This window comes from Heptranchias perlo, chromosome 30 (genome assembly GCF_035084215.1).
Source record: "Heptranchias perlo isolate sHepPer1 chromosome 30, sHepPer1.hap1, whole genome shotgun sequence".
NCBI classification, from domain to species: domain Eukaryota; kingdom Metazoa; phylum Chordata; class Chondrichthyes; order Hexanchiformes; family Hexanchidae; genus Heptranchias; species Heptranchias perlo.
Window position 1 is genome coordinate 5,293,681 of NC_090354.1, and position 22,672 is coordinate 5,316,352.

Consider the following 22,672-nt stretch of genomic DNA (forward strand, 5'->3'; position numbering starts at 1 on the left):
AGACCTTGGTGCAGTAGAGAGGGAATGCTGCATTGTCAGAACTGTCATGCGTTGGATGAAATGTTAAACCAAGGCCCCGTCCTGGTGGATGAGATCCTGTTTGAAGATAATCAGGGAGTTCTCCTGGTGTCCTGGCCAACAATCTGTAAACGAGAACCACCAAGAACCAAGTTGACTTGTCATTCATAGGAGCACAGGAACAGGAGGTGGCCATTCAGCCCCTCGAGCCTGTTCTGCCATTCAATTAGATCATGGCTGATCTGTACCTTAACTCCATTTACCCGCCTTAGCTCCATATCCCTTGATACCCTTACTCAATAAAAATCTATCGATCTCAACTTGAAAGCTCCTATTGTCCCCCAGCATCCACAGCCTTTTGGAACAGAGCATTTCAGATTTCCTCTACCCTCCGTGTGAAAAACTGCTTCCTGATTTCCCTCCTGAATGGCCTAGCTCTAATTTGAAGATTATGTCCCTTCAATCTTGATTCCCCCACCAGAGGGAATGGTTTCCTCTATCGAATCCTTTTAACATTTTAAACACCTCAATGAGATCACCCCCCCAAGTCTTCTGTACTCAAGGGAATTCATCTCATCACTGCTCATGGGATATTGCTGGTGGGGACCCCTGTGCCCCAATTCCCTACACCAGTCACCGCACTTCAAATTTGTTGTGTGACGTGTTTGCAGACATTTTGATAATGTGATAAGGTGCTTTATAAATACAAAGATTTCTTTTGCAAATGGTGAAATGCTTTACCAGCTCCCACATGACATACATTAACAATAATTGGGAGATTTTGATTCCTTTAATATATAAGGTCCCCCCCCCCCTCAATTAAACAAACTATTTCCTTCAGATGTTTCTTGCTGATCAGAAGCTATCTTGATTGACATGGAGGTTTAGAGGTGATTTTCTTTTTGAAATGGCTCCTTGTCAGTCTTGAAGCAAACCAACTGTGTCCTTGAGTGACTTGTTCACAAAGAAAATGGCTCTAGAGAGAAGCACTTCAGGTAACACTTTATCCTCTAATTCTACCCCACCTCTCCTGATTAAGGTGACTCATTGCGGGGTAGAGTCCCACAGGTGTTGGCTGCCTCTTTTATCTCATCTCTTGATGTGCAAGCCTGGAGAGTGAGAATCAGCAGATCACAGAGTGCATCTTAGCCAAAGCCTTTCGACTTGCACTTTCCAACAGCAGCCACTGCAATTAGGACCAGGGCCTCTGGCTGAGTTTCCCCCTTCCCTGGCTCGGGGCACTGGGGTAACATCCCTTGGTAACAGGGCAGGGAACTGAAGCTGGGACTTTCCTGATCTGCATCGCTCACCTCCACACTAAGAACTACATTTACTCACCAAGTCACCAGGGGAGCTCGCCGTGCTCGAAATTAATCAGAGACAGAGGGAGAGGAAGAGTAAGAGAGAAAGAAAAAAAAGAGAAAGAGAGAAGGAAAGAAATAGATAGAGTGAGAGAGAAAGAGAGCAAAAGAGAAGGAAATAGAGAAAGGAAGCAATGTAAATATATACATGGTTTCATTAATGAGCCTCTAGTTCCTTTCAATGTGTAGCTGAAGGAATGCGGGATCCATTGCTGTCAAACACCACTTGGGTTCCAGTAACCTTTCTGTCTAGTGAGACGTTCTAAACTGCACAGCATTTACTTCTTCTGTTATCTCCCATCTACAAGACCGATGGCGCTCGCTGTTCAAATATTGATGCTTCTCCACTCATGGGGTTTGAGGTGAAGAGAACACAAAGAGAGCCATTTTATAGATGTTCTGCGACTCTCCGGCAGGTTGCCTTTACCAAAGGACCATGACTCACAGCCTTCAGAGGTATGGAGTGGAAAAGTGCTTCTCTTGGGAGTGAGATGGTGGTCATCAGGAAGTGTCTCCCAGTAGGAGTCGCTCTCAGTCTGGAGCCAGGCCTCATGTACATGGACTGTTCTTTACCAAAGTTTGGATAGGCTGAAATGGGAGTTATTAGTCATTTTACTGCAGCTATCAGTGACTCAAGTCCGAGATGGCACAGTGGGTTAACACCTCTGGGACCAAGATTCAAATATGTTCCAAATTGATGGGATGAAAGTCTCTCTGTCAGCTGTAAGGGTCCTTCAGGAGATGGAGATTGGCCATTCTTAATCAAGTTCTTACTCTCCATGTGCTCATAGTACAAAACTACTCACATATCAATGTAAAGTGGCATTAAATTGTTCATCTCACTCAGAGGGATCAAAAGAGTGGCTGGAGTAGGAAATGGAAATGACTTCTGATGTTGGGGGGATGCTCAGAAACATCACTGTGCATTTGCCCTGTACTAATTGACCTGGGCATGCTAGACCTGGATACTGGGTGCAAAAGTGCTCTGTTGGCCAGGAATAGCCTTCTTTACCTTGATAAAACCAAAGATCCACAAAAAAAAGTGTACAGCCCTGAGATTCCTGAGGGTCCGTTTTGCCAGTGGAAATGGTGCAGAAATGGGGTTCTGCCTCAAATTCCTGACCTTCCCCTGCTTGAAACGTTGCTTTCCACCATCTCTAACTCCAGGAATTTCAGGGCTTAAAATCTGTTTGTGCTTTAATATGGAGACACTAACTTTTCGAAGAATGCCAGGTGTGAATTCCTTTGAGGACAATAGATCTAAATTGAAGAAACTGTTCAGATTTGCACGGTTATTTCACCTTCCCAAAGCAGTATGGGTAACAGTGACCTCCATTTGGACACGCACACGTTCTCAGTATTCGCGAGTAGTTTCACCCATGCCAAGTAACAGAAATAACTACAGGTTTTTGATGGAAGGAGTAAACAATAATGGCATCAAGCAACGTCTGCTCACTGATGCTCAGTTCAGGTTCCGCCAGAACCACTCAGCTCCAGATCTCATCACAGCCTTGATCCAGGCATGGACACAAGAACCAAATGCCAAAGGAGAGGTAAGAGTAGCTGCCTTCAACATCAATACAGCTTTCAAACGAGCATGGCAGCAAGGAACCTGAGCAAAATTGGTCAATGGGGGATGAAAGGGAAAAACACTCCAATGGCTGGAGTCGTACCTGACACAGAGGAAGATGGTGGTGATTGTTGGAGACCAGTCATCACAGTCCCAGGACATTACTGCAGAAATTCCTCAGGGGAGCATTCTCAGCCCAACCATCTTCGGCTGCTACATCAATGACCTTCATTCCATCATAAGGTCAGGAGTGGGGCTGTTTGGTAGGGAATTCCAGATTCTGACCCAGCGATGATGAAGGAACGGCAATGTACATCCAAGTCAGGATGGTGTATGACTTGAAGAGGATCTTGGAGGTGATTCCACAGTTTTCAAGCTACACTTACAACTCCTCTGGTAATGATACATCCCATGCCTATCAACATCAGGACCTGGATAACATCCAGGCTTGGGCTGACAAGTGCCAGTTAATTATCTCCTCGAATACGAGAAACTCCAGCCACCTCCCCTTGATCTTCAATGGCACTACGAACACCAATGCCTCCCCCACCATCAACATCCTGAGGGTCACCACTTACCAGAAGCTGAACTGGACCAGCCGTATCAACACTGTGGCTACACGAGCTGGACAGAGGCTGGTTTCTCTGCCAGTGTGATGAAATACCACTCGTCTGGATGGGTGCAGCTGCAATAACGCTCAAGAAGCCCAACACCATCCAGGACACTGCAGTTCCCTTGCAGTGGCATCCCTGCCACCTAACTCAACATCCACCCGCTCCACCATCAGCGCACTGTGGATTCAGCATGTACGATCTACAGGATGTACTGCAGCAACTCACCAAGGTTACTTCTCCTTTCGTAGCCTCTATCTTCAAGAAGTACAAGAACAGCAATGTTGTGGGAAGGCCATCACCTCCAAGTTCTCCAAGTCACACACCACCCTGCCTTGGACCTGTTCCTTTAAGGCTACCAAGTATCATTGCTGTAAAGATCTTGCGGTCAATTACTGATTGTTGGTGAAGGAAATTTGCAGGCTGCCAAGGTTCCCATAAATTTCCGACTCCAGGTCAATCTGCAAACCTCCCACAGCAACAGCAATTAACCTGAAATTGACCTCAGCATGAAATAACTGCCTTTCTTTCTCTCTCCTTTTATTAAAAATACTTTTGACATTTGATGTCTGAAATGTGATGGATGTTCTCAAAATGATTACATAGACAGAATGAGGCTCCTCCAGCAGAACACAAAGTTCTATAGTTTCTGAGTCCATTCATAAAGTGTCGCCATAAAGTAGTTGACAGGTGACAAAAATGACTTTGGAGAATACTTTCATTGAAACACAAAATTGCATCTTCACCATGTATCATTTTATTCCTCTCCCTTTTCCTGTAGGTGTTAGGAGCTTGCTGGATTTTTTATTATTATTATTCATTCTCGGGATGTGGGCATCACTGGCAAGGCCGGCATTTATTGCCCATCTCTAGTTGCCCTGAGATGATGGTGGTGGGCCTTCTTCATGAACCCCCAGTAGTGGTTTGATAAAACAGAGTGGCTTGCTAAGCCACTTCAGAGGGCAGTTAAGAGTCAACCACATTGGTGTGGGACTGGAGTCACATATAGGCCAGACCTTTCCTTCCCTAAAGGATATCAAGGAACTAATTGGGTTTTTACGACAATCTGACAGCTTCATGGTCACTTTTACTGATGCCGGCTTTTTTGAGAAAAAGCTTTCAAATTCTCAAACAGGGATTTGAACTCGCATTGTCTGGACTACTGGTCCAGCAACATAACCACTACACTACCATACCCCTTACAGTGTTGTTCCACAGGCATTAGTCATCCTCTGGTACTTTGCCCAAGTTTGGCCATTATTTACGTGTGAGCCTTTACAGTGAGGGGCATCACAGCCAACCCAGGAGGAATTATTGGATAGTGGTCAGAGCGGGACCTCTGGGTGATTTTTTTCCCCCTGCCTAGCTTAAGGATACTGGGGACAACCGTAGCACCCAGCTGCTGTCCTGTTGAGGTCAACTAAGGCAGGACCCGCCAGGACTTGGGCACCTCACGGAGGGCTCAGTGTTACATCCCTGATGGCTTTACCCGTTATGTCATTAGGGAGTCCATGTCAATGTTTTGTTTTAAAACCAGGGAATGAGGTGGGCTGAGGGGGGGTGAGGTGGACGGGTGTAATAAAACATACTTTTTGGTGCGTTGGGTTTTTAAATGTGTGTATTGTATCGCTAGAAACAGCATGTGAGGTGTTAACACCCAAGGTCACACAAAGCATTTTTCAAGAGCTCAGACCATATGGTTTAGATACAAGAACACCTCAAGATGTGAGTCTCCATGATGTGTGAACTGTTTGATTAACCGGAGCCATTACATTTAATCACAAACATCTTTGCCATAGTAAAAGATTGGCTATTCATTCAATACTGATGAATGCCTGTTTGAACAAATGCAATTAGTGAGGTGTTTAAGATGATTAAAGGAGTTAATAGACTAGTTAGAGAGAAACTATTTCCTCTGGTGGGGGGAGTCCAGAACAAGGGGGCATAACCTTAAAATTAGAGCCAGGCCGTTCAGGGATGATGTCAGGGAGCACTTCTTCACACAAAGGGGAGTGGAAATCTGGAACTCTCTCCCCTAAAAAGCTGTTGAGGCTGGGGGGGGGCAATTGAAAATTTCAAAACTGAGATTGATTGATTTTTGTTAGGCAAGGGTCTTGAAGGTTACAGAACCAAGGCGGGTAGATGGAGTTAAGATACAGATCAGCCATGATCTAATTGAATGACGGAACAGGCTCGAGGGGCTGAATGGCCTACTCCTGTTCCTATGTTCCTTATTAAAAGAGATGTATTGCCTTTTGCTTCTGTATAACTGCAAAGGAGATCAGATTTTATTTCTGCCTTAACTGAGAGTCAGTCTGTGGTCAGTGTTTGAATTTTGTAGCCAACAGCTTCAGGGCTACATGGTTTTCAGTTTTTGTGCCAGATTATAAGTTAGGCCAAATTGAAGCTACAAGTACACTTCTGTTTAAAGTCTGGATTTACTGAGAAAGTAAGTGGCATCTTTATGATTTTACATAATTGAGGCGAGTAGAGCAAGGGACAATTCACGGTGTTATACTGTTTACTGTTTAATCATTTGTCTTGTGTAAATAAAACCATTTGTTTGGTCATGAGCCTGTGCCTCAGTCCAGTGAGAGTACATATTCAGCCCACTTTGAAAGAGAGGCAAATCACATGGTGTCACATGGTACATGCTAGTAGCTAGATTACAACAGTGACTACACTTCAAAAGTAATTCATTGGCTGTAAAATGCTTTGGAACGTCCTGAGGTCATGAAAGGTGTTATATAAATGCAAGTTTTTTTCTTTTTTTGGTGTACAGATTAAGGATTCTGTGTCACAATTCCTGGGTCTTGCCATCGTTTACCTAAATATTTGTAGAAAAGGACTACTCCGGATCATAGGGGACACGAGGTCCACTTATAAGAAAGCATAGCTGCTGAGGCTGAATCTGAAAGAATTTCTCGCATAAAATCCAAAAATGTGGCTGGGTGAAGAAAGGGAGACATGTGGACCAAAATAGTTGAGATTTTCAACTTGAAGTTCTGGGCTGATTGCCTGGACTCATTCACTGACATTGCTCTCAATAGGCTGCATTACCCACTTGCCCATTCTGGCGAAGAACATCCAAATTTTCCCCCACTGCCTTTTTGACTTAAGCCCTTGTTTTCTGGATGATTAGCTCCTTTGGCGTTTTATTTACTTCTTAGAATAGAAACATCCACTTTCCGTGTTAAGTTCCACCTGACTGCACCAACTGAACCAGAGATGGAAGCACCTCTAACTTAATCTATCTAAACAAGACCAAGCTTCCCAGTTAATGTGATTGGAAAGTAATGTTACCTGGACTCAAAGTACAGAGAAAATGACATGTTACAGCACATCAGTCCTCACTGACAAACACTTAGGGCTGCAGACGACACATTTATATAAAGGCTCATCGCTTTTCCCAAAGTGCTTCATGTACCATGAGTTATCCTGAAGTATAGCGCCTTTTGTATGGAAATGTACAACAACTTGCAATTATACAGCGTCTTTAACGCAATAGAACGTCCCAAGGCGCTTCACAGGAGTGATTATCAAACAAAATTTGACACCGAGCCACATAAGGAGATATCAGGACAGGTGACCAAAAGCTTGGTCAAAGAGGTAGGTTTTAAGCAGCATCTTAAAGGAGGAGAGGTAGAGAAGTAGAGAGGTATAGGGAGGGAATTCCAGAGCCTAGGGCCTGGGCAGCTCATGAGGCAGCCATTCTGTGCCCAGCAATGCCCCAGAAACGGCAGTGAGATGAATGAGCAATCAGCCAGTTATTGGTGGTGATGATTGAGGGGTGAATGTTGCCAGGACAGTAGGAGAACACCCTGCTCTCCTGTGAATAGTGTTGGAGAATCTTTAACATCCACCTGAAAGGGCAGCTGGTGCCTCGGTCACTAATAAATCCGATCGGGAATTCAGGAGAAACTTCTTTACCCAGACAGTGGTTAGAATGTGGAACTCGCTCCCACAAGGAGTAGTTGAGGCGACTAGCAGAGATGCATTTAAGGGGAAGCTGGATAAACACATGAGGGAGAAAGGAATAGAAGGATATGTTGATGGGGTCAGATGAAGTAGGGTGGGAGGAGGCTCGTGTGGAGCATAAACACCGGCATGAACCTGTTGGGCCGAATGGCCTGTTTCTGTGATGTACGTTCTATGTAACTGCTCATCCAATGAAAAGCACCTCTGATATTGCAGGCACAGCATCGAAGTGTCAGCCCAGATAATGCGCTCAAAGCCTGGGCATGAGCTTGAACCCTTAACCTTGTGATTCAGAGAGCTCCCAATTCTGCTGAAAAGGTTTAACAAACACTTCCCAGCACAAACAAAGGCCCTTTAATAACCAGTAAGACACGGATATTTATAAATGGGAATGAAGCTGAACTGATTATCTGATTGCAACTAATTGGGTGACATCACGTTAAGCAGCAGAATCAAACCTCCCCTAGTCACTGTGGGGAAGTGCTGGTGCCATGCAGAGATGACGAGGGATAATGCACAAAATAAAGCAAAAAAATATATAGTTTTCACAGTTTCTGGATGCAGTGTTGCAAGCTTGACATAGTCCGTAGTGAGCTGTCTGATAATTGCACGCTAATCTCTTGCACATTGAAAGGGATGTTCCAAGAACTGACAGCTCTATTGTGAGCCATCTCTCTCTCTCTCTCTCCCTCCTAATGGGGACAGTACGCTCTGTGTTCTGGAATAAAGGTTTCAACTGCCACCTTCTCATTTAATCGGTTCTCCCGCACAGCAGCCTTCAGTTCTTGGACTGGAGAACGCGCGGTTGTATTTTCCGTACACTGCAGTCTTTGTACAGTTGGCGTAATTTATATTCGCATATAAATTGCACGGAAATCAGAGATTAAGGCCTCGATTTTAACCCCCGCCCTCCCCCCGACGGGCAGGAGAGGGGAGAGAGTCGGGGGCGGGGTTTAAAATATTGGAATCACGCAACCCGACCCCAACCTGATCCCAACCCGACCCCAACCCATCGCATTCCCGGCCGCTATAATATTTACGGCTGCGATTCAGGTCTTATTTGAGGCTCCCACTAAAAGCAGGCAGGGGGCCTACTTAAGATTCAGAAGTCGCGGCATGATGATGTCATCGGCGCCGCGACGTATTTTCCACCTCACCACGGGGCCAGACCCACGCCGTCTGTTGCCCGGCAACAGAAACGTGGCGGGTGGAGCCGGCTCGCCAGGAGAGGCCAGCGTAAGTTTTACAACTTTGCCTGTTTTTTAAGCTCCTCGTTGGGCCAGGAGGAGCAGGAGAGCTCCGTTAAGATCAGCACGGCCTCCACGGCCCCGGCCTTGCTGGATTCATCCCCCGCAACCCTTCCCGCCTCCCCGTTAGTATCGGGGCCTAACCTATTTTGAGTCAAACTACTTTAGCCCCACTTTTTAATGAGGCCTGTTGCTCAGTGGGTGTCACAATACGCATTCTCTGTTGCTGACCCAATGAGGTCATGTTAGGCTAAACCCTGTCATTAAAACTGCTGGTCTAATCCCAAAATCCCCCAAAAAGTTTGGACAAAAAAGCCTTTGGTCTGTTTATTCTTGTCCTTCCAGAATACCTTCCCTGCTGTCAACAATAACAACTTACATTTCTATAGTGGCTTTTACAACCTCAGGACGTCCCAAAACACTTTACAGCCACTGAAGTACTTTTGAAGTGTAGTCACTGTTGTAGTGTAGGAAAGGCTGCAGCCAATTTGCTCACAGGTCCCACAGACAGCAATGTGATAATGATCAGATAATCTGTTTTTAGTGATGTTGGTTGAGGGATAAATGTTGGCCAGGACACTGGGGAGAACTCCCCTGCTCTTCTACAAAATAGTGCCATGGGATCTTTTACATCCACCTGAGAGGGCAGACAGGGCCTCGGTTTAACGTCTCATCCAAAAGCCAGCTTTCTCTACACTATCCAATCCTCTCAGCATTTTAAAGACTTGCATTACGGTCCCCTCTCAATCTTTCTCCGACAAAAATAAGTTTGGTTCATAATTTGAAGCCCTAAGTCACACAACTATCTTCTCTGAACAGCTTCAAATCTATCTCCGATCTTTTGGAGGTAGGTTGCCCAAAGAACATAAGAAATAGGAGCAGGAGTAGGCCAATCGGCCCCTCGAGCCTGCTCTGCCATTCAATAAGATCATGGCTGATCTGATCCTAACCTCAAATCTAAACTCATGTCCAATTTCCTGCCCGCTCCCCGTAACCCCTAATTCCCTTTACTTCTAGGAAACTGTCTATTTCTGTTTTAAATTTATTTAATGATGTAGCTTCCTGGGGCAGCAAATTCCACAGACCTACCACCCTCAAAGCTGCACACAGTTGCATAAGTTCAGTGATGCTGCACTCCCAGTGGGGAGACAAACCCAAAGGGACTTTGGGTCAGAGAGAGGACACGATTTCTTCAACTCGCTATCCTGCTGGCTGTGCCAGAGTGGTGAAGTTACCTTGTATTCCCTTTCTTCTTTACCAATGATCACAAGATCAGAATCTCAAAACACATTTCTCCAGCTATGGTTCCTTAACTGACCGGCAATGTTATTATTGAGCACAATAGGCAGGTTACAACAGACACTTCTAAAGGTACCTTAAGAAAATTTGTATTAATCATGAAGCAAAAATAATAGATTTGCTCCATCAGTAGCTCTTCACTACAACTCACTAATAACCCCAATGTATTCACTGAAACTGACTAATAACCCAATGATTCATTCCAACTCACTAATAACCCCAATGTATTCACTGAAACTGACTAATATACCCAATGATTCACTCCAACTCACTAATAACCCAATGTATTCACTGAAACTGACTAATAACCCAATGATTCACTCCAACTCACTAATAACCCAATGTATTCACTGAAACTGACTAATAACCCAATGATTCACTCCAACTCACTAATAACCCAATGTATTCACTGAAACTGACTAATAACCCAATGATTCACTCCAACTCACTAATAACCCCAATGTATTCACTGAAACTGACTAATAACCCCAATGATTCACTCCAACTCACTAATAACCCAATGTATTCACTGAAACTGACTAATATACCCAATGATTCACTCCAACTCACTAATAACCCCAATGTATTCACTGCAACTCATTAATAACCCAATGTTTTCACTACAACTCACTAATAACCCCAATGATTCACTCCAACTCACTAATAACCCCAATGTATTCACTGCAACTCATTAATAACCCCAATGTATTCACTACAACTCATTAATAACCCCAATGTATTCACTGCAACTCATTAATAACCCCAATGTATTCACTACAACTCATTAATAACCCAATGTTTTCACTACAACTCATTAATAACCCAATGTATTCACTGAAACTGACTAATAACCCCAATGTATTCACTACAACTCATTAATAACCCCAATGTATTCACTACAACTCACTAATAACCCCAATGTATTCACTCCAACTCACTAATAACCCCAATGTATTCACTGCAACTCATTAATAACCCCAATGTATTCACTACAACTCATTAATAACCCCAATGTATTCACTACAACTCATTAATAACCCCAATGTATTCACTGCAACTCACTAATAACCCCAATGTATTCACTACAACTCATTAATAACCCCAATGTATTCACTACAACTCATTAATAACCCCAATGTATTCACTCCAACTCACTAATAACCCCAATGTATTCACTACAACTCATTAATAACCCCAATGTATTCACTACAACTCATTAATAACCCCAATGTATTCACTCCAACTCACTAATAACCCCAATGTATTCACTACAACTCATTAATAACCCCAATGTATTCACTCCAACTCACTAATAAATCCAAAGGGGGTGATTTTAAACTCAAACACAGGTGGGTTGGGAGCGTGTGGGAGTTGAAAATAGTTATTTTTTTGGATCGCAACCGCAAAATTTTTGGACTCGGCGTTCCCAGTGCGAAGCCTGTACTTTTCCGCGCCGACGTTAAACCCGGAAATAAAGCCGCGTTCAGGTCGCGACCCAAAAAACAACTATTTTCAACTCCCACCCGCCCCCAACCCACCCGTTCTTGGGGTTTAAAATCACCTCCAAAGTATTCACTTCAACTCACTAATGACCCCAACCTAGTCACACACAACTTTATATAATACAAGTAACAGCCTTCGGAATATTTCATTTAATTCATTTTGGAATGACTTATAAACAGTTGGCCTTTTCTTACGGCAGGTCTGTACGATTGTACGTATTAAGTACCTGTTATCTATCTTAACACAATAGTTCAATCCATCCTCCTCTTATGTCACATCACACACAGTGATGAAAAGCTTTAAATGAATTTGAAGGGCAACCAGGTTTTAAAGGCTGCCTTATATGGCCCTAAAACCCAAAATACTGCATACAACACATGTGGGACAGAGCCCACTGAATAAATTTGTGTTATCCAACTCTCATCTGCATAATTTATTCAGTTGCCAGAGCCAGAACTAATTTCCTTTAGTATACTTTGATAATTTGTCCTTGAGCTAATCTTATCTCTCTCTCTCTCTCTCTCTTTCCGTCTCATTAACAATCTAAGGAACAGCTGGATGATTTTTCGTTACTGGTGGTTAGCAGTGAGGCTGAACGCTAACACAAATAAATGTTATATTCTTAGAATATTTGTGGATCCAAAAAGCCAAGGGCCCATACATGTGTTCTGGCTCCGTGACAAAACATATAGACACTGGGGCTGTATCTCCTTGTGATTCTTGGATCGAATGCTCGCTCACTGAATTTTCAAGATGGCGGATCACACTGTAAGGAGATGGGGAGACTTGCTTCAGGGAGTAAAGGACAAAACTACCCTCTGCATTTATAATCATCCAGAATATTGGTGCAGCAATGAAATGTTATCATCTTTGTATGGCAAGCTGTTGAATTAAAAGTTTTCCTACTCTTAAGTAAGAACGACATAACTCGCACCAAGTCCCCTTCACCCATCGCCCCCTGTGCTCGCTGACCTACATTTTTTTCAAATCCCTCCATGGCCTCACCCTTCCCCATCTCTGAAACCTCCTCCAGCCCTATAATCCTCCGAGATCTCTGCGCTCCTCAAATTTTGGCCTCTTGCATATCCCCGATTTCCATCGCTCCACCATTGGCGGCCGTGCCTTCAGCTGCCTAGGCCTTAAGCTCTGGAATTCCCTCCCTAGACCTCTCCGCCTCTCCTTAAAACCTACAACTTTGACCAAGCTTTTGGTCACCTGTCCTAATATCTCTTTATGTGATTTGGTGTCAAATTTTGTTTGATAATGCCCCTGTGAAGCGCCTTGGGATGTTTAACTAGATTAAAGGTGATAGGTAAATGCAAATGGTTGTTTGCCTCTGAGCATTTATGAGCTATTTGATCCCTTCACTTATGGGGCAAGTGTCCTATCCAAAGGAACGCCATGTGGTGTTGTTGGTCACAGCTCGTACAAATGGGAGAACCCACTGAAACAAAACATTTTTACCCCTATCTGTCCTGCATTTCTTTCATTAATCCCTGCTTGAGCGAAGGCCATTTCTGGACTTTACCGCAATACCATTCCCTGACCAAACAGTGAAATACCCTGCAGATGACACCTGAACTCAATACGGCACGTAGATGAGATATGTACACAGACAAAAATCTCTACAGCACAGACAAGAGCAATACTCAGGTCAGTCAGGGGAACTCAGTCCACTAATACCTGAATGTCCCAACTGTCACAAGATCCAACATTACATAGGAGCCTTCCTCACTCCTGAAACACACATGCACACACACACACACACACACGCACACACACACATACACACTTGCAAACGCACATGCACACACATATGTACGCACACACTCTGTCTCTCCACGTTTTCTGACCATTGAAAGTGACCGTAGACTTATTGCTCCGAGGTCCTTTTCTAATTCTCCCTGTATGAATGTCAATCCCTTCAGTGCATGTTAGTCATTGAATCATACAGCACAGAAGGAGCCATGCAAGGGTGGGCCCACTGAGATGGACCACAGAGGAAAGGTGGTGAAGGAGGAGGAGGAGGATGGCATAATTGATCATGATGAATGCTACAGAGACGTCAAAGTAGACAAGGAGGGGTAAAGCAGCAAGGTCACAGTCACAGAGAGTTTTATTGGTGACTTGGTTTCAATGCCGTGGGCAGGGTAGAAATCAGATGGAAATGATCCAAACAGGGAAATGTGGGAGTGTGAGCTCACAGCTTGGAGGCAATGACATCTTTAAGGACCTTGGACAAGAAGGGGAGGTTAGGGATTGGATGGAAGTTGGAGGGGCAGACAGGGTATTTAAGGAAGGGTTTTGAAAGGAAGAAGGACAATGTCTGAAGAGAATGAGCCACTAACGACATTGGTGAGCAATGGGCTTGGTGTCACATTTCTTTTGATAACACTCCTGTGAAGCGCCTTGATTTTACTACGTTAAAGGCACTATGTAGATGCAAGTAGTTGTTGCTGGGGACATTAGATGATGGTCAAGACTTGGGTGTGGAGGGGATCAAGGGGAGTAGGGAGTGGGTCTCATGGAGAAGGTGAGCTTTGGGAGGGGGGGGTTTAAGATGGGAGAGATGCTGCAAGGTGACACGGGGTTGAACTAGGAGGTAGTTGGTGATGGGGTAGGGGGTAGAGGAGGTACCTGAGGCAGCTGCACAGACAGTCTCAATCTTTGAGAGAATGAAATCCATGAACTCCTCGCACCTTGTAAATTGGCCCCTAGGAAACATTATCTTGAGCAGTTCAACCATTTCCTTTCCCCTTGGGCGGGTGGAAATGGCTGACCTTGGTTCAACGTTTGCACCTGGCAGCACACCCAAGATCAGGGACATGGCCTGTGTAGGAACTCACTGGCACAGACCCACCTAATACCAGCCAAAACCCATGTCTTGCCACGTTACACATTTGTTTTTGAAGGTAAGATACTATGTAGAGGAAAGTACACACTACATGACACATTGGTTGGGTAAAGGAGTCTCTCTGTTTACTGTTACATGGAACAATTCCTGAGGCCTGGTCACGAGTACCCTTAAAAAGGGTAACACACAAGCAATAGCTTTCAACAATTACACAATGGTCACAGTACTCACTGTCTGTACAACTAACAGGCTCCCATAGTGCAGTGAGAAGGCCCCTTTTTCTGTTAGTCCATTGTGTTCCAGAAATTGTTTTTTTAATAATTTCTAAATTCCTTCCTCTGACTTTTGCTTTTCTATTGCACTTCCAGTTGTCTTTCGTCCTTATCTCTCTCTCGCTTTCTCTAACACGCACAGTTTGATGTACTGTCGTTTATGACACTGGGTGCCCCTGAGCAATGTCCAGCTGTCTGAACGTCAGGGAGTAATCAGGAGGTGCATGGCAGTGAGCCAGACGGTCACACACGGATAGCCACTGAGTGGAAGGACAACTTGGTGGAGGGGGGGGGGCGGGGGACGCACAGAGAAGGTGGGAGGAGGAGAGACGCTCGCGTTTGGATATCTAGCAAGTCTAATCTTTAAAAACCAACAGGAGCTAACACGTAATGCCAAGCCTACCCCCCACCCCCGCCCCGGATCATTCGTGAAATTTAACTCCAACCTACAACAGGAGTCATAATGACTGGATCCAGGAAACAGACGTTACACCTTACTGAGTATAAAAATAAAACGGTATAAAAAGGGTAGTCACAGTGCAATCTGCTGAAACAGTCCTGCAAAGTTGAATCCCCCCCGGTGAAATACTTAACAAGTTTTCATCCACTCCCTTTTGCAGATGTCAGTACTAGGAATAGAACATTTTACTAAACTTTTCTTTCCAAAATCAACATCAAGGACTCCCAGACCAGATACAGCATGTGTTTGATGTAGTGCGAAGCTCCCTCTACACTGCCTAACAGTGTGCTTTCATCCCAATCTCCAAAAAGCGTCCCCTACTGCAACCGTGTGACATTTTCACATCCCACACTGGACAACCTTGAGGTTTCTGTGAGTGAGGCTCAAAGTTTAATGCCAAATGGTGGTGAACTGTAATCAGTGGTATGGATTTGCGGCCATTGAGGCAATCTCAATTCAATTCCAAACGACTGAAATTGGGATTAAGGCACATTGTTGAGGCAGTGTGGAGGGAGTTTTCCTCTGCATCTTATCTGTGCTGTAGCTGGCCTAGGGTCTGGGGGTGGGTGGGAGAGAGCGAAAGAAAAGGAGATACAGGAAGAAAGAAAACAGGGAGAGAGAAAAAGAGAGAGAGCATATGTGCAAGAAAGCAAGAGTGAAAGACTCTGACTTTGGCCCAATCAGATGGGTTGGATTCAAGTCTGCAAGGTCAGTGTACTGACCCATTCCCTCTTTCATCTAAAGAAATGCACCCATCTATTCTATTAAGTGATACAGTCAAATTTGTAATGAGTGTCGTTAAATGGCATTCATGAAATGTACTGAACCATAAAAAAAATGGTCTCGCCCATGCCACACCTGTGGTTGATCTCAGCCGTAGCCCAAGATGAACTCCCCCATTGACCCTCCTCGCAGTGGGGAAGTGGCTGATCTCCACCCAGCTCCTCCCCTGACAGCTTGGCTGAGATTGGGATTTTAACATGTGCATAAATTGATTCAGCGTTTCTCAAATTCGCACTAATCTTTGAAGTAACTATCAGACTGTGATTAAGTTACAATCTGTTTTCTCACCACAGGAGTGGTACCACATCCCTTGAAATAGGAATATCAATCATACCTGCTTCTAAAGAACTCTCCTCCCCTTAGAGGGTTTAAGGGAAGCACCATCTATAGTCTTGGACCCCAGTTTTTACTGTACACTCACTCCACCCTCATTATAACACAGGTTGCACCAGACAAGCATTTTGTTTGTTGTAGCATCTTCTGGTAGTATGAGGTATTAGTTAACACACATCAGAATCTAAAGTCCAGCCGCCTTATTACAGAGTCAGGACTTGGCTGGGAGTCTAACATAATGAGGAGTGATTAACCATGAAAGATTCTCATTGGAACACTTTCAGTTACAGGGGTATTTCTAGCACTGTCAATACATTATTCCCACATCTATATGAATTCCTCTATTTTACAGGGAAAAAAAAGGAGCAAAAATAAGGAGAGCTGCCAATCTATAAATCAGGAGGGTGTTCTGTTTACAATAATCTGGATGTCAGATTTACCAGATGCATTCGAAATCTGCATTCATTTTGTTGGCAGTTGTTGAGGGGAGGCACCGAGGAGAGACCAGGAGCTGCTTCACAGAAAGTGAAGAAAACTTTTTTTAAAAATTCAGAGCAGCGCTGCCAACAGCCTTCGAGGTCACTTTCCTGGCCATTCAGCTGTAGATTGTACCCAGACTCAGGGAAACCACAGGGTGGGAAAGGCAACAAAGGAACTTAAAATGACACTTGTCATTACAATCCTCTGAGGGGGTATAGCTCAGTGGTAGAGCATTTGACTGCAGATCAAGAGGTCCCCAGTTCAAATCTGGGTGCCCCCTCTGTAACCTTTATGTTTCACAAATAACAATTCATGATGCAGTCCTCCCTCCACATCAACTCAGTAATCATCCCTTGGAGCAGAGGAGGCTGAGGGGGGACATGATTGAGGTGTACAAAATTATGAGGGGCACAGATAGGATGGATACTAAGGAGCTTTTTCCCTTCGTTGAGGGTTCTATAACAAGGGGACATAGATTCAAGGTAAAAGGCGGGAGGTTTAGAGGGGATTTGAGAAAGAACTTTTTCACCCAGAGGGTGGTTGGAGTCTGGAACTCACTGCCTGAAAGGGTTGTGGAGGCAGGAACCCTCACAACATTCAAGAAGCATTTGGATGAGCACTTGAAATGCCATAGCATACAAGGCTACGGACCAAATGCTGGAATATGGGATTAGAGTAGACAGGGCTGATGGCCGGCGCGGACACGATGGGCCGAAGGGCCTCTATCCGTGCTGTATGACTCTATGACTCTATGACTCTATGAGATCTCCGCGTTCCTCCAACTCTGGCCTCTTGCGCGTCCCCCACTTCCTTCGCCCCACCGTTGGCGGCCGTGCCTTCAGCCGCCTGGGCCCTAAGCTCCGGAATTCCCTCCCTAAACCCCTCCACCTCTCTCTCTCCTCCTTTAAGACGCTCCTTCAAAACCTACATCTTTGACCAAGCTTTTTGGCCACTTAATATCTCCTTCTTTGGCTTGGTGTTAATTTTTGTCTGATAAAGCTCCTGTGAAAAGCCTTGGGATGTTTTACTAAGTTAAAGGTGCTATATAAATGCAAGTTGATGTTATTATTGATCAGTTTTCATTTTACTTTGCTTTTATGATGTAAAGCAAATTTTAAAAATTTTAAACCATGACATTTCAAGAAAATTAATTTTGCTTCAGGGAAAGGGTTTATTAAAACACTTCAGAAGCATCCTGAGGTTAATTAGAGGGCACTATTTCCATGTAGATTGCCAGGAGATTATAAACCCCTGACTGCTCCCCAAGGCTAGAGAAGTCAGCTCGGAAAATATCCTTTCAGCTTTTTTTTCATCTGTAACAAAGTCTGACACTTTCAACTGTGACATTCAAAAACTTACATATGTTTATTTTTACATTTTACAAAATGAAACAAATCTTTTATGGAATAAAAATTAATAGTTCAGTACTTTCACTGTATAAATATTGGCCCAGAATTTGCTGGAGCAGGGCCTCTCGGATGTACACCATTGTTAAACTTTATCCTGCGCCCTTCGGCACGAAAAACTTTTGCGCGTAACTTGCTGGAAGTGCGAGTTGATAACGGCGCGGCGAGGGAAACAGGACCCCCGGGACCTCAGTGAACGACGGGACCCCTGGGACCTTAGCGAACGACGGGACCCCCGGGACCTTAGCGAACGACGGGACCCCCGGGACCTTAGTGAACGACGGGACCCCCGGGACCTTAGTGAACGACGGGACCCCCGGGACCTCAGTGAACGACGGGACCCCCGGGACCTTAGCGAACGACGGGACCCCCGGGACCTTAGCGAACGACGGGACCCCCGGGACCTTAGTGAACGACGGGACCCCCGGGACCTCAGCGAACGACGGGACCCCCGGGACCTCAGTGAACGACGGGACCCCCGGGACCTCAGGGAACGACGGGACCCCCGGGACCTCAGCGAACGACGGGACCCCCGGGACCTTAGTGAACGACGGGACCCCCGGGACCTCAGTGAACGACGGGACCCCCGGGACCTCAGCGAACGACGGGACCCCCGGGACCTTAGTGAACGACGGGACCCCCGGGACCTTAGCGAACGACGGGACCCCCGGGACCTCAGCGAACGACGGGACCCCCGGGACCTTAGCGAACGACGGGACCCCCGGGACCTTAGTGAACGACGGGACCCCCGGGACCTCAGTGAACGACGGGACCCCCGGGACCTCAGTGAACGACGGGACCGACAGTCTATCTCCTTAACCAGTGAGATATAAGGATTGAGAAAGAAACAGAGGAATGGCAGAGAAGGAAATAGGGTGGATTAGAGTCAAATCAGGTACAGAAAGAGAGGGAAAGAAAGATTGGATTAAGAAAGAGAGAAAAAGAAGACAGAGAGGAAAATTAAGAAAAAAAATTTAAAATTTGAAATTTCAAAAATTTCTAAGAAGAATTTACTACAAGAAGGAATGAAATTGAACAGTTTAAATTGTTCCCTTTCTGGGCCAGAGAGGTTGATTGGTATTACATTAACAATTATCAGGTCGTTAAAAGGTACTTACGCTCTTAATCACTAGCCTTAACTTTCTGCAGTGAGATTAATGAGCAATTAATGTGAAAATCCATCAAGTTCTTAAAAATAAACGGGAGGCTAAGGGCAAGGCGCCATTTGTGAGAAGCAAAAGGCGGAGCAGTAAATAATCCGGCAGGTTGGGGAGCTTCACAACTCATGGCGTATCTCTTCATCCCCTGAACTTGCTGACCAATTTGCACATTAATAATGGCGTGCGTCGTTAATACGCCTCTATTTTTCCAGCAAGATTTGGCCCATTATATCATTGGCAGTCCCTTCAATATGGATCATGTTTGGCCAATGAGTTGTCTAGCAGTAGCCAGGGGTTGGCCTTTCATAGTGTGTAATTCAGAACATTGCTCTCTAGAAATTGTTTTTTCAGGAAGAGAATTGCACAGGGACTATGGAATAGAAAGGGTATCCTTTACAGTTACAGAAACACATTGGAAAGACAATTCTGGTCTATCTGGTCAGCCCTAGAGTTTAAAAACTGAATACACAGTTTTCTACCTGTAGCTCTCAATTGATTTACTTGCCAAATTACTGTTCAACTGCCTCTTAAATTATTGCTATCAGCTTTGAAAGCATCGCTGGGCAATATATTTTAAACATTAACACCCCCTTCTGAAATATTTCTATCTGATCTCTCCAGTCACGTTCCCTCTCCTGAGCTTCATCTTATGCCCCCTTTGCCATCACTCAGTGCCATGGTAAATAAGATCTTCTTACGGTCGATACACTTAAGGATCTTGACCACCTCAATAAGATCCCCTCTCAGTCCTCTCTCCTTAAATTAAAGCCATGCTGACTAGCTCTGATGACTTCACATTTCATACTTCTCTAGGTATTTCATGATCATTTGGCCCATCGTGCCTGCTCTTTGAAAGAGCTATCCAATTAACCCTACTCCCTTGCTCTTTCCCCATAGTCCGGCAATTTTCTGGCCTTCAAGTATTTATTCAATTCCCTTTTGAAAGTTACTATTGAATCTGCTTCCACCACCCTTTCAGGCAGCACATTCCAGATCATAACAACTCACTGCATAAAAAAAATTCTCCTCGTCTCACCTCTAGCTCTTTTGCCAATTACCTTACATCTGTGTCCTCTGGTTACTGACCCTCCTGCCACTGGAAACAGCTTCTCCTTATTTACTCTCTCAAAACCCTTCATGATTTTGAACATCTATTAAATCTCCCCTTAACCTTCTCTGCTTTAAGAAGAACAATCCCAGCTCCTCCAGTCTCTCCACGTAACTGAAATCCCTCATCCCTGGTACCATTCTAGTAAATCTCCTCTGCACCCTCTCCAAGGCCTTGACATCCTTCCTAAAGTGTGGTGCCCAGAATTGGACATTATATCCAGCTGAGGCCTAACCATTGATTTATAAAGGTTTAGCATAACTTCCTTGCTTTTGTACTCTATGCCTCTATTAATAAAGCCCAGGATCCCATATGCTTTTTTCATTGCCTTCTCAACTTGTCCTGCCATCTTCAAAGATTTGTGCACATAAAGCCCCAGGCCTCTCTGTTCCTACACTCCCTTTAAAATTGTACCATTCAGTTCATATTGCCTCTCCTCATTTTTCCTTCCAAAATGCATCACTTGTCTGCGTTAAATTTCATTTGCCATGTGTCTGTCCATTTCACCTGTTTTCCGGCCTCTAACGTTTTACCCGTGACAGATGTTAGGCTTATCATCCTTTTGTCCATTTAAAAAAAAATAAGGTGGGTTGTAGCATTCTCTCCAATCCTTTGGTACAACTACCTGATTCTAATGATTGCTAAAAGAATTCGACCAATTTTGTCAGCCAGTTCTTTGAGTACTTACACCAAACATGTGTGAACCAAAACACTGTGGATTCGACTCAACTGTACATGGCCATCAATCTCATGCAACCCATCTACCCAACCAAAGAATAACACATATTCACAAGGAATTTACCTCGTCTCCTCCTCTTGCCCCCACACCCCTCCCCAGAAGTAGAGCACCAAGTAAAGAAAGAAAAATAGCAAAAGAAAATTGCCCACGTTTCTGTGACTCCAGCCATTCATCTGCTCCCCATTGCAACAGAAAACCAATGGCAAGACACGCAGAAGGACAGTGTTAGCCCACACACACACGTGCAGTTTATCTCTTGATGCATGCACGGCACCATTGAAAGTGGAAGTGAGGAAGCTGAAGCCCAGGACTCAAACCGGTTTCAAATTGGAGTTTTGTAAATGGTCCAATTCGATCAGTATGACTCTTGAACTGACCCGTAAACAATGTATGATTTGGCAAATGAGAATTCACAGCTTGTTAGAGAACGAGGTTGGTCACACACAAAGTGCTTTTACAGTTTCTAGATACCAATGAGAGTATCTTAAGTAGGGTTACCAACCCTCCAGGGTTGACCTGGAGTCTCCCAGAATTAAAGATTAATCTCTAGGACACTGCTGCGAACAAAACCCAGGAGAAAATTCATAGGGGCATTAAAAAAATTGTGTGTTCTTTTCATTTTTTTTTGAACATCTTCATCTATTAGTTAGAAAACTATTGGAGATGTGAAAAAAGACCGTTTGATTGGATGAGGTGGTTGGAGGTGGGAGGTTATGTGATGTAATCTCCAGCAATACATCCAGCCAGAGTTGGCAACCCTAATCTTGAGCAATATCGGAGATCATACTGTCACAGTGCGTCATAATGAGGGCCTGAGGAACCCATTGGTAGTGTAGGAAAGCATTTGATGAGAAAATTCAGCCCATCCATCCTATTCCTTCCAAGGACCATCACGGGCTCCACCCTTCCAATTAATCTCCTGGTGGATTGTTTCAAAAATTGCTTCCCTGAGTCCCGAAGGTAAACAAGCCCAGACTTCAAAGGGCCGATTCCACAATGAGGTGCTCCCAGAAAGATTGGCTCTTGCGGGGAAGCGCTGTGCAGGCAATCGCAGGCCCGAACAGACAGAAAGTCATAGGCCGCAGGCCTGCGATTCCCCAACCTGCACTTCCTGCGGGCGCCCCATCTCATTGGGAGGTTCGACTGTGGAATCAGCCCTCGTGCCTTGCAGCTCGGTCATCGACCCTGGCCGGTTGCTGCCCACAGAAGACGCTTCCTTGGTCTCCGAGTAGCGCTCGGTGTGATATTCGCTCACCTGTACGTGTACTCACCGATAACCTTCAATGCCGTTCCTTTTAATAATAATTACCTGGTTAGCAGCTAGCTGACACAGCACTAACTTTTTAATGAAAGTCTACTCAGCATGTGTTCCGCTCAGTGAGGGGGAATAAAATTAAATTATCTCAGTCTTGTTTGAGCCTCGTTAATTTTAGCCTCCCGTCCTCTAGTACTGTCCTCACAGTCCACATTAAATAACCTGCCTGCAACTG

General features: G+C 44.7%; 1 protein-coding gene and 1 non-coding gene across 8 annotated transcripts in view; one reads left to right on the forward strand and one right to left on the reverse strand.

The window, feature by feature from the left end:
• srcin1a (SRC kinase signaling inhibitor 1a) overlaps positions 1-22,672 on the reverse strand; it is a 338,217-nt gene that overhangs the window by 314,858 nt on the left and 687 nt on the right. For 6 of the 7 annotated variants that reach the window (XR_010957996.1, XM_067968775.1, XM_067968774.1 and 3 more), the window contains exon 1: positions 14,673-14,842. The exons of the other annotated variant lie outside the window; for it this stretch is intronic. The gene's annotated coding sequence lies outside the window, so the exon portion shown is untranslated. Of the gene's footprint in view, positions 1-14,672; positions 14,843-22,672 lie in introns of those variants that run through there. 7 annotated transcript variants of the gene reach the window in all.
• trnac-gca (transfer RNA cysteine (anticodon GCA)) lies at positions 16,978-17,049 on the forward strand. The gene has a single exon. It is a non-coding gene; the product is annotated as a tRNA-Cys (tRNA).